We start from the raw sequence: 10444 nt of genomic DNA on the forward strand, positions 1-10444 counted from the left end.
TGTATCAAGCACCCCACTGGGACTCCAAAAATGTGTTTTTCACTACTGTGAGGCCTATCTTTCCAATAGGGTAACATTGGGGATTCCTTATTACATGTAATAATCTAACCTAAATGAGAGGAGGTAGAGATGCATGTTCAGTACCTATGGAATTGTAATGATAAATCCTCTTTATTGGTAAAGACAGACTTTTTATTACAATTTTGAAAATGCCACTTTTGGAAGGTTGACAATTTGCTACTGTTAGCCGTTTGTGCCTGCAGCCTGTTTTGAGTTACATGATTGGGTGTAGCTGACAGTTAGCCTTTGTGAATTCCTCCCAGACAGTCACACAAAAGATGTATTGGGTCTGCCTCCATGGGCCATTAACTGGCTTGATGAAGGGGCGGAGCTGAGCACAGCCCCACTTGTACCTGAATAGGCTGTGCCCTGTCTCCTCACAATAGGCCTAACAGCCCTGTATTGTCACTGCAGCCAGTGTGGAGCCAGGGGAGTGAGGAGATTCCTAGAACTTCAAAGTATATTTCCAGAAACGTCTCCCACCTTATAGGGAAAGGGCACCAGGGTATAAAATTAAAACCTTCAGACCCACTCTTCAGTCCACTGCTGGACCTATGGAAGAACTCTCAGCGGATTGTCTCCTGCTGTGACTTGGTGTGCACTCTGCCAGCCTCTTGCTCTACTTGGAAGGGCTGCTTTGCTGCCTGGAGCCTGCCTTGAACCTTCAGAATCCAACCCTGCTGTTGAGCCCTGCTTCTACACCTACAGCTAGGACTACCAGAAGTGACTCCATGATTTAGTTTTTCGGCCTCCTGTCCAGAGCCACAGGGACATAACAGGCTCCCACCATCTTGAACCCACATCTGGACGCAGCCTGGGTGATTCTTGGACTCCCATGAGGTCTCAATACACTCCTTGATCGATGGTAGTAGTGCTAAAGGTGACCAGATGTCCTCAGGATTGGGATTTTGTCATTTTGGTATCAATTAATGTATTAAAGTTTACTCTAGTGTTCTAAATTGGCTTGGATTTTTTTGTGCAGTGTTTATTACTGTTGGTGTGCTACATTAATGCTTCACATATTGCCTCTAAGTGAAGCCTGACTGCTTTTTATGTTAAGCTACCCAGGGTTAAGCACAGGTTAATTTAGTGACTTTTTATGGTTCACCCTGCAAGGGATTGTGTCTGTTTTTTGACCCGGGTTCACACCCCAGGCAACCAACAACTGAGTTTCTCACAGTAAATATATCAAGAAACCAAGGAAGGAGTCAAGCTTCCCTGTATACTAGCAAAAGTGGCTATTCTCTGATTTGAAAAGACATACAAACAGAACTGAGTCCAACAGTACTATGAGATCTGACACAATGGAGAGTGTGGGTATCTAGGTCCCAACTACTCCATTTTCTGGCCATAGGATGCAAGGGCCCCAAGAGCATTACAAATCTACAGCGTAATGGCAAATTAGGCTCAGGCAATCATAAGGAAGTGACAACACATCCACTGCAGACTAAGAAAAGGTGGCTCAAGAAGAAATGTCGATTTGGAGAAGGGTGATTAAGGGAATGCAGGCAGAAATCGCACCCGAGCCAAGTAGCACGTCAACTTCCACAAAAAGTTCTGGCATCATCCAGTCTTGGCACTAGGCCCCCTGATGCAACAGGGGAGTCCATAGTCTAAACCCATTAGCTCCACCATTCTTAGGAATGGTAAGAGTAACCAAAATTAAAGCTGTAACAGCCCTTGTTTGGACAAGGTAATCACAAATAACTATAAAGCAGTGTTGTCCAACCTTTTTACCGCTGCGGACCGGTAAATGTTTGATAATTTTTCCGTGGCCCGCTTGTCCCATTGTGTGACAAGCGGGCCACGGAAAAATTATCAAACATTTACCGCCCGCCACAGTGGGGCGGCCCGGTGCCGATTGATCCACGGACCGGCACCGGTCCGCGGCCCGGGGGTTGGGGAACACTGCTATAAAGCAACTAACTGCTCCTTGAAATGTATCAATCTCTTTTCAGATGTAGGATCTATGAACCCCCTGAACAGGTCAAGGTTATTAGCCCTCTTTTATGCGATCCCTGATTTAATGTGGGTGTCTTCAGGAGATATAAAGAGAGTAAAGCTGCTGAATCTGCAATCTTGTTCGGAACTGAGAGCGAGCAACATCCAGTCATCCAAAGTGGAGTTCAGAGCACCAGGTATTACCAGGCCAGTGCTGAATCACCAAGATAATTTCCATGTAATGAGAGTAGACGTACCCCCATGCTACAACATCAGTCATAAAGACAAAGTTCCATTGTGGCAAAATTGGGCTCAGAAAGAGTTTTCTGGGCCATTAAGTTCCATTGCTCGTAGCCCTACAAGTAGCCCAGGAAAAAGCATCCAGCTTGGCTCTAAAAATGGTACCTATGATAATTTGCATATTATAATAAATAATAACACAAGGGTAATCAAGCTCTCAAATTCTGGAGACACGGTGACTAAGCCAGACTACCAAGTTTGGACACCGATAGTGTGGCCGCACGCTAGTTTTATGGTTACTATAGGCTAAGAGTGACCTAGGAGACGTGCTGTGTGTGCTGATGGACTTTTTGACTCCATTGAAGATGATCGCGCCCTTGAGCCCAACATAAACATCAATCATCAATAATCAACAATAACAACAGTATCAGTTTAATTGGAGTCACTAAAACTACGTACAGTGACCCATTTGGCCACGAATAACCACACCTTGCAGTATCAGTTAAACTATTTATTTACCTATATTAACATTTCTAAAATCACATAAATCAATCTCAAAACCACATGATAAAGATATAGAAATAACACTGGTTGTCCGAAACGTCTAAAGAATCTCAATTTGTTTAGAGCATGAATAACAAGACTTTCAACAGCAACAGCACAGATCAATAGCAAGAGTAATTGAGCAATGGAAATAACATATATTGAAACAACAACTTGAATGAAAGCAATTCACTGTCAAACAGATGAATACACAAAATATCTTACTAACTCAAGATTAGCTGTAGCGTGTTGGGCTGCACGCAATGTAACATGAATTTGGAAAACATCTAGCTAGGGCTCTATCAAAAAGTAGCAGTTGGTACCTAGAAACAAAAGCAAAAGTCAAATAGCAAACATTTCAGCATATACCTGTCCTTAAGGATCAGCAGTTGGCATTAGTCTTCATCAAGGGGTCATCAGCATCAGGACAGAGAGAGATGGGAGGGGAACAGTTCAGAATCGGGGTTCTTCTCTGAACAATCCAGTTAATGTCTAGGGCAAATCAAGAAAGTGCTACTGGCTCTAAGCATCAAGCGTTAAAGTAAGCACCAGCATCATTGCATTGAGCATAACAAACAGACTTGAATAGCAAAATACCAGAGTGTGTTATGATAAGTAGCAGACGCGGTAAATTCTTCAGTAATATTTTTATTTCTGAATCCAAAATAGGAGCTGTGCCGACTACTCATGCGGTCCGTTTCCGTTCTCCAACAACCATCGCCCACAACGTTCTCCCCTTCCTCGACCTAGCCCCTACATTTCACCTTCTATGTTTTCTACATTCTACGTTCCAACACACAATGCCACACACCTTCCCCCAACAACATTTAAATACAATTGTTCAGTGAAAATGACCAACAAAACAATACAGTAATAATTGTATTAGTATATACATAGACCTCTAAATACAATTTGTATCCAAATGCTTAGTGTAACACGAACAACATTAAAAAAACATAGGACTCATTCATTGGTTTGTTACATAGGGGGTCATTATGACCCCGGTGGACGGCGTTAATATGAAGAGAAAGTACTGCCAACAGGCTGGCGATAATTTTCTCCATATTAAGACATTGGCGGTTTGGCTGAAGCCAAACCGCCAATGTACCACACCTTCCGCCACGGCGGTAACGACTGCCGGGCTGGAGACTTCAGTCTCTGACCTGGCGGCCGTCACCAGTCCTCCTGCTGGATTATGATCCCGCCTACTGCCATGTTTTTCGTGTCTTCCTTACCGCCACGAAAACTATGGCGTTAGGCACTATCAGTGACAGGGAATCTCTTCCCTGTCACGGATAGGGGTCTTCCCCACTCCCCTGCCCCTCCCCAGATTCCCCTACGCCCCTCCCTCTCCAGACCTCCCTTCATTCATGCACCTTCATTTACACACACATTCACACACTCATTCACACATTCAACCACACATGCAGACATCTATTCACACACACATCCACACACACTTACATACATACAAGCACACAACATTCACACAGCATAACATACACGCACTCACACATCTATACATGCACACACATACAACACGCAACACACATCCGTATTCACGCACACACAGACATACACCCCCACACACACACACAACACCCCCCACCCCCTCCCCTGTCTGAGCACCCAACTTACCTTTTGTGATGGGGTCCTCCGGCAGGAGACTGGACGGAACACTGCCAGGCCGTATCATGTGTCAGGATACGGTCTGCGGCAGTGTACTGGCGTGTTGCTGCTTGCAGCAGCGCCACCTTACTGCCATCCGCCGTCATGGCCACAGCCGAATTTCCGCCATCCTTCAGGCAGAAATCCGGCTGTGGTCATAATGCGGCTGACGGCAGATAGCAGCAGCGACAGTTGTTTGGTTGGCGTCCCCGTGGCGGTAGGCAAGTATATACCACCAATGTTATAAAGAGGGCCATAGTCTTTTAAATAGGTAGGAGTCTTCCTCTCTTTCTCACTACGACGCAATGTTCTATCCACATTCACACAACTCTCATAATGAACTATCTCATCCCCCCTGCATCGAAGACACTCTCCAATAAGTACCCAATACACCCCTCCAATCATTCCTTATTTTCCTTACTCACCACCCAAGAATCTTCCCTCCTACATATTGACAAACGCCTTATATTCCAAACTCTACCATCATCCAATTTCACTGCATTTCTCAAAATGTTCACAATCTTCCTTGGTTCAGATCATTGTGGTTTCCCCTTCTCAACAATTCCAGGTACTTTAACACAGGCACTTGCCCCCGCATTCAATCCACTCATACTAGATTTGACATTGTGACACAATTTGGTGCGCAATTGATAATCCTGTACCTTATTCCTCATTTCCTTATCACACTCAACCCAAAATTTCACTTGATTTCAATCCATTAGCCCCCATGGAACCAGGCCAGTAGACGGTTCTCTTTCTCTCAACAATTCAAAAGGCATCTTTCCCATCACAGAATGAGGAGTCACTCTGTACGTTGAAAGCATCTTCCTTAAGGACTGTTTCCACAGAATACCAGATTTAAGGGCCAAGTGTATTGTTTCTTTAACAACTCTATTGAATCTCTTGACCTGACCGTTTGAAGAAGGTTTATATAAAGCCAACTTCCCATGTTTGTTATAATTCTTCTTTAAGAATTCAGAAATTTTTGTCGAAGTGAATTGTACACCATTGTCCGATTCAAGAATTACTGATACACCCTTCCTGGAAAATATATTTTCCAAAAATTCTATCCCTATCTCCGTGGAAATTTTGCTCACAAATTCCACTTTAGGCCATTTAGAAAAATAATCACTCAATACTATGGCATATGCTTCCCTCACTGGTAAAGTAGAAAATGGACCCATAAAATAAATTGCCAACTTCCTCCAAGGCCTATCCGGTAACTCAGCCGGTATTAAAGGTGCAGTACACGTTTTCGCACTAATCATTCTGGGCACAAATAGCACAATTTCTTACATATCTGTCAATCATCACATGCACACCAGGCCACCAGAAAAATTATTTCACTTGCCTCTTATTCCTAGACATGCCACTATGACCAATGTGACTTTTTCTTACAATGATATCACACATCCCCTTCAGGGGAATTATTCTGTCACCCCTTAGAATTACCTCACCACCTAAACTAAGTTCATCCTTTAATTTCCATAAAGCAGCACTTTCACCTCTCAAGGCACATTCACTGGGCCTACCGTTCAGTATGTACCCCTTCACCATTTGCATATTATTATCCTTCATCATTTCTTGATCCCATTCCTGTTCAGTTAACATTGCTTGACCTGATTCCTCATGAAATTCCAATGCCGACAATACATCCTCATACGCAAACGCCACATCACATTCAGTATCGATACACCCATCTTCAATAGGTAATCGGGACAAACCATCAGCAATAAAATTGCTCCTTCCAGGTATATATTCCACTTCGAAAAAATAAATACATTTGGAGCTTAGAAGCAAGTCTTGCAAGTCTTGGTGATAAATTCTTCCCACCACCAGGATGCAAAATATTGACTAAGGGCTTGTGGTCTATACATAACTTGACCTTCCTTCCCCATACATACATTTGAAATCTTTGTACAGCCCATGAAGCTGCTAACAGTTCCTTCTCAATCACCAAATAATTCCTTTCGGATTGCGATAACTTCCGCGAAGCATGCGTTACAATCCATTTTTCATGACCTGTTCTTTGTGATAAGACAGCCCCAATTCCATAATTACTTGCATCAACTGAAATTACACAATCCGTTTTTGTTTCAAATGGTTTTAAACATGGAGCTTGTACAATTTCACGTTTGATACAATCAAAACATTCAGACTGTTCCTGCCCCCATACAAACTGAACATTTTTCTTTAAGATTTTTCTCAAATTCTCCACTTTGGTTGCATAGATCTCTAATAAACGTGAATAAAATTCAGTAAGGCCTAAAATGACATAAATTGCTCCTTACAATTCGGCTAAGGAGCATCAACAATAGACTTCACATGGCTTACCTTGGAACAAATTCCTTCACGAGAAACGATATGACCCAAATATTCTACTTGAGTTTGGCCAAACCTACACTTCTCTTTCTTTACTGTCAACCCATTCTCATGAAGTATGACTAGTACATCCTTTAAAACTTTGTCATGTTCTGATCTGTCCCTACGATATATTAGGATATCATCCTGAAACATCTTTGCATTCTTCATACCACTGAAAACGCTATTCATTTCTCTTTGGAAAACAGCAGATGCACTTGCAAGGCCAAAAGGCATCCTTCTGTACTGAAATGCACCCTCTGTTGCTATGAATGCAGTATAATGTTTGGAGCTTTCATCCAATTCAGTTTGATGATAAGTTCTAGATAAGTCTATGGTGGAGAGAATTGAGGCTTGGCACACAGATGACACCAATTCTTGTAATTTCGGTAATGGGAATGTATCAATCCAAATCGCTTCATTCAAGAACCTCAAATCAACACACAATCTGAGATCCCATTCCCCTTTAGAGATATCACAACCAGGGATATCCAACCCGAACTCTCAATTGGTTCAATTATATTTTTTCACACAAATCCTTTAGCATTTCCTTAAGTTTAGGTCTATAATTCACAGGTACATTCCGCATTTTATGTCTTACAAAACTTACATTTTCTCGTAATACAATTTTGTGTTTGAATTCTTTAAGTTTACCTAAAGATTTAGGGAACACAGTAGGAAAGCGTTTGTCCAATTCATCATAATTCAATCCACCTAGAAAATCATGCTCAAATACCATATACACTGGAGAAACTTCCGTAGAGTCAATCTTAACGCCCAATTCCTTAATATGAGGCCATCCTAAAATTAACTGACCCTTCTCAGCTACGTACAACTTACCCTTACACTGGCTATGTCCAAACTCAATCTGTACATTAGTATACCCCACTATAGGAATTCTATGGCCTGTATAACTTTCCGGATTCACATCTGTAGAAATTAACTTTCTACTGGACCATAACTTATTCAATATTTCCACACACATAATAGTGAACCATGTGCATGAGTCAACCATAGCGGTAACCTCAATTCCATCCATAAGTAGCTTGCAAGTAGGGAAACCCGATACCATCATCCTCCTATAACACACTCAAAACTATATCTTGGACTCTATTGCCCTCAGTGTCATCATGCCCAGAGACATAACTTATACTTTTCATACCACTCTTACACACCTTACTGAAGTGGCCAATTTTTTTACACAACTTACACACCTTGTTTAGTGCTGGGCATTTCTTAAAATTAGCTAAATGATCCACAGCTCCACGTCTATAACAATTTTTGGTACCATCTTTCTTCCATTCTGTCTTTTCCTATAGAGTCCTTTGTCACAGAACTAACACAAACCACCCCAAATTCAGAATCAGTCACATTTTTCCTCACAGTTTGAATACATTTCTCAGACTCTTCAATCGTTCTTGCAACATCAATTGCGCTCTTCATTGTTAAATCACTACCACATGACCACAATTTCTCCTGTATTTTGTGCAATTTTGTTTTCATTAATATTTGATCCCCCCAAAACCTGGTCATAAGATATTTTTTCAAAATTACAAGTAGCCACCAATCCTCTAAAAGTCGTTGTAAATTGGTCTATAGATTCATCATCATGCTGTGTCCTCGAATAGAATTTATAGCACTCTAATACCACATTAATGTTCCTGCCATAACATTCCTGAAGTTGCTTCTTGGCAAGCTGGTAAACATCCACATAGCCAGCATTATCAACTGGAGGTCAATTCTTTACTTCTCTTAATCCAATTGCACCTAACCTGTGCTTCAACAGGGCTAAATATCTGTCAGGTGACCATTCTTGTTCTTCTAAAACCTCCACATAAACCTCAAACAAGTCAATCCATAATTCCCATATTATAGGAGGCTCACCAGGCTCAGCTAGGAAAAATGGCGGTTGCTGAATGTTCAACATAGTAATAGTCTGAACTATGCTGGGTAGGAATTAGATCAAAATCCTAACTTCAAAATTTCACAAGGAAAATGTTTTGCAGTTTCAATTCAGTTGTTAGGTAGGAGTGAGAATTATCTAGACTCTCTTTCTAACTGCATGAAGAGAAAAAAAATCATCATAGATACTTATAAGGTGTGCGAATCACTGAGATACGCCACTAATTAATAGGCATTTGTAGAATTGTAACCGCTTCAAGATGGCCACTGTTAGAAATGGGATCTTTGGTTGACAGTCAGGTTACCCCCTGTCCAAGCAAAGACCCTCACTCTAGTGAGGGTAAGTCACACACAATCCAAACTATCCTTTGCCCACCCTCTGGTAGCTTGGCACTGAGCAGTCGGGCTTAACTTAGAAGGCAATGTGGAAAGTATTTGTGCAATAAATCATACAATAGCACCACAAAAATACACCATACAGTGTTTAGGAAAATATATAATATTTATCTGATAAAATGCAGGTTAAAAACGATGCAATAAGTAAATGTTGCGATATCACTGTAAAAGTGACATAAAGGTGGTCATTACAACATTGGCGGTAAAAGCCGCTTACCGCTGTGCAGAAGACTGCCAAAACACCGCCGCGGCCGCGGAATTCCACCATAGCTATTATGACCCACATCTCGGAATCCGCCAAAATTCAGACACCCACACAAGTCCGCCACACCAAAGGTCAGTGATAAACTGGCGAAAACAAAACCTCCACCGTCACGCCAACAGAAACACGCCCATGCTATCACGACCCACGAATCCACGCGGCGGTCTTTCAAATTCGGTATTCCATTGGCGGTACACATTGCCACGCTCAAAATACACACACATCTCCAAAACACCGCCACATTGGACAATTCCAAATACACACACTTGAGACACATACACACACCACTCCCACACAATCAATACTATATAAAACACACACCCACATCACCCACAAACCCCTACGACCAAAAATTTAGACGAAGCCCAGAGAGACAGCACAGCATAGACAACCACACCATACAGAGGCACACAACACCATCAACCACACTACTTCCACGCACAAAACACCACACACCACTACATATCACCACACTTATCACCACACACTCCACTGCACACATCACCTACACCACCCCATGGCACGGCAAAGACACCCCAGGTTCTCGGAGGAGGAGCTCAGGGTCATGGTGGAGGAAATCGTACATGTAGAGCCACAGCTATTTGGATCACAGGTGCAGCACACCTCCATAGCTAGGAAGATGGAGCTATGGCGAAGAATCGTCGACAGGGTCAACGCAGTGGGACAGCACCCAAGAATTCAGGACGACATCAGGAAGAGGTGGAACGACCTACGGGGGAAGGTGCGTTCCGTGGTCTCCAGGCACAACATCGCGGTACAGCGGACTGGCGGCAGACCCCCACCTGCTCCCCCACAACTAACAACATGGGAGGAGCGGGTCTTGACTATTATGCATCCTGAGGGCCTCGGAGGAGTCAGTGGCAGAATGGACTCTGGTAAGTCAAATCTTGACTATCATATCCTCCACCCTACCTGCATGCTATCACAGACCCCCACCCTCACCCCCTCCCCTATCACTCCAACTCCTTACTAATGTACTAATAACACAAACCACACATCCCAACACCAAGCCCTGCATGCAGCAACAAAGCATAGACACCCATCACTAAA

Source organism: Pleurodeles waltl, chromosome 9 (genome assembly GCF_031143425.1).
Source record: "Pleurodeles waltl isolate 20211129_DDA chromosome 9, aPleWal1.hap1.20221129, whole genome shotgun sequence".
Lineage (NCBI taxonomy): Eukaryota > Metazoa > Chordata > Amphibia > Caudata > Salamandridae > Pleurodeles > Pleurodeles waltl.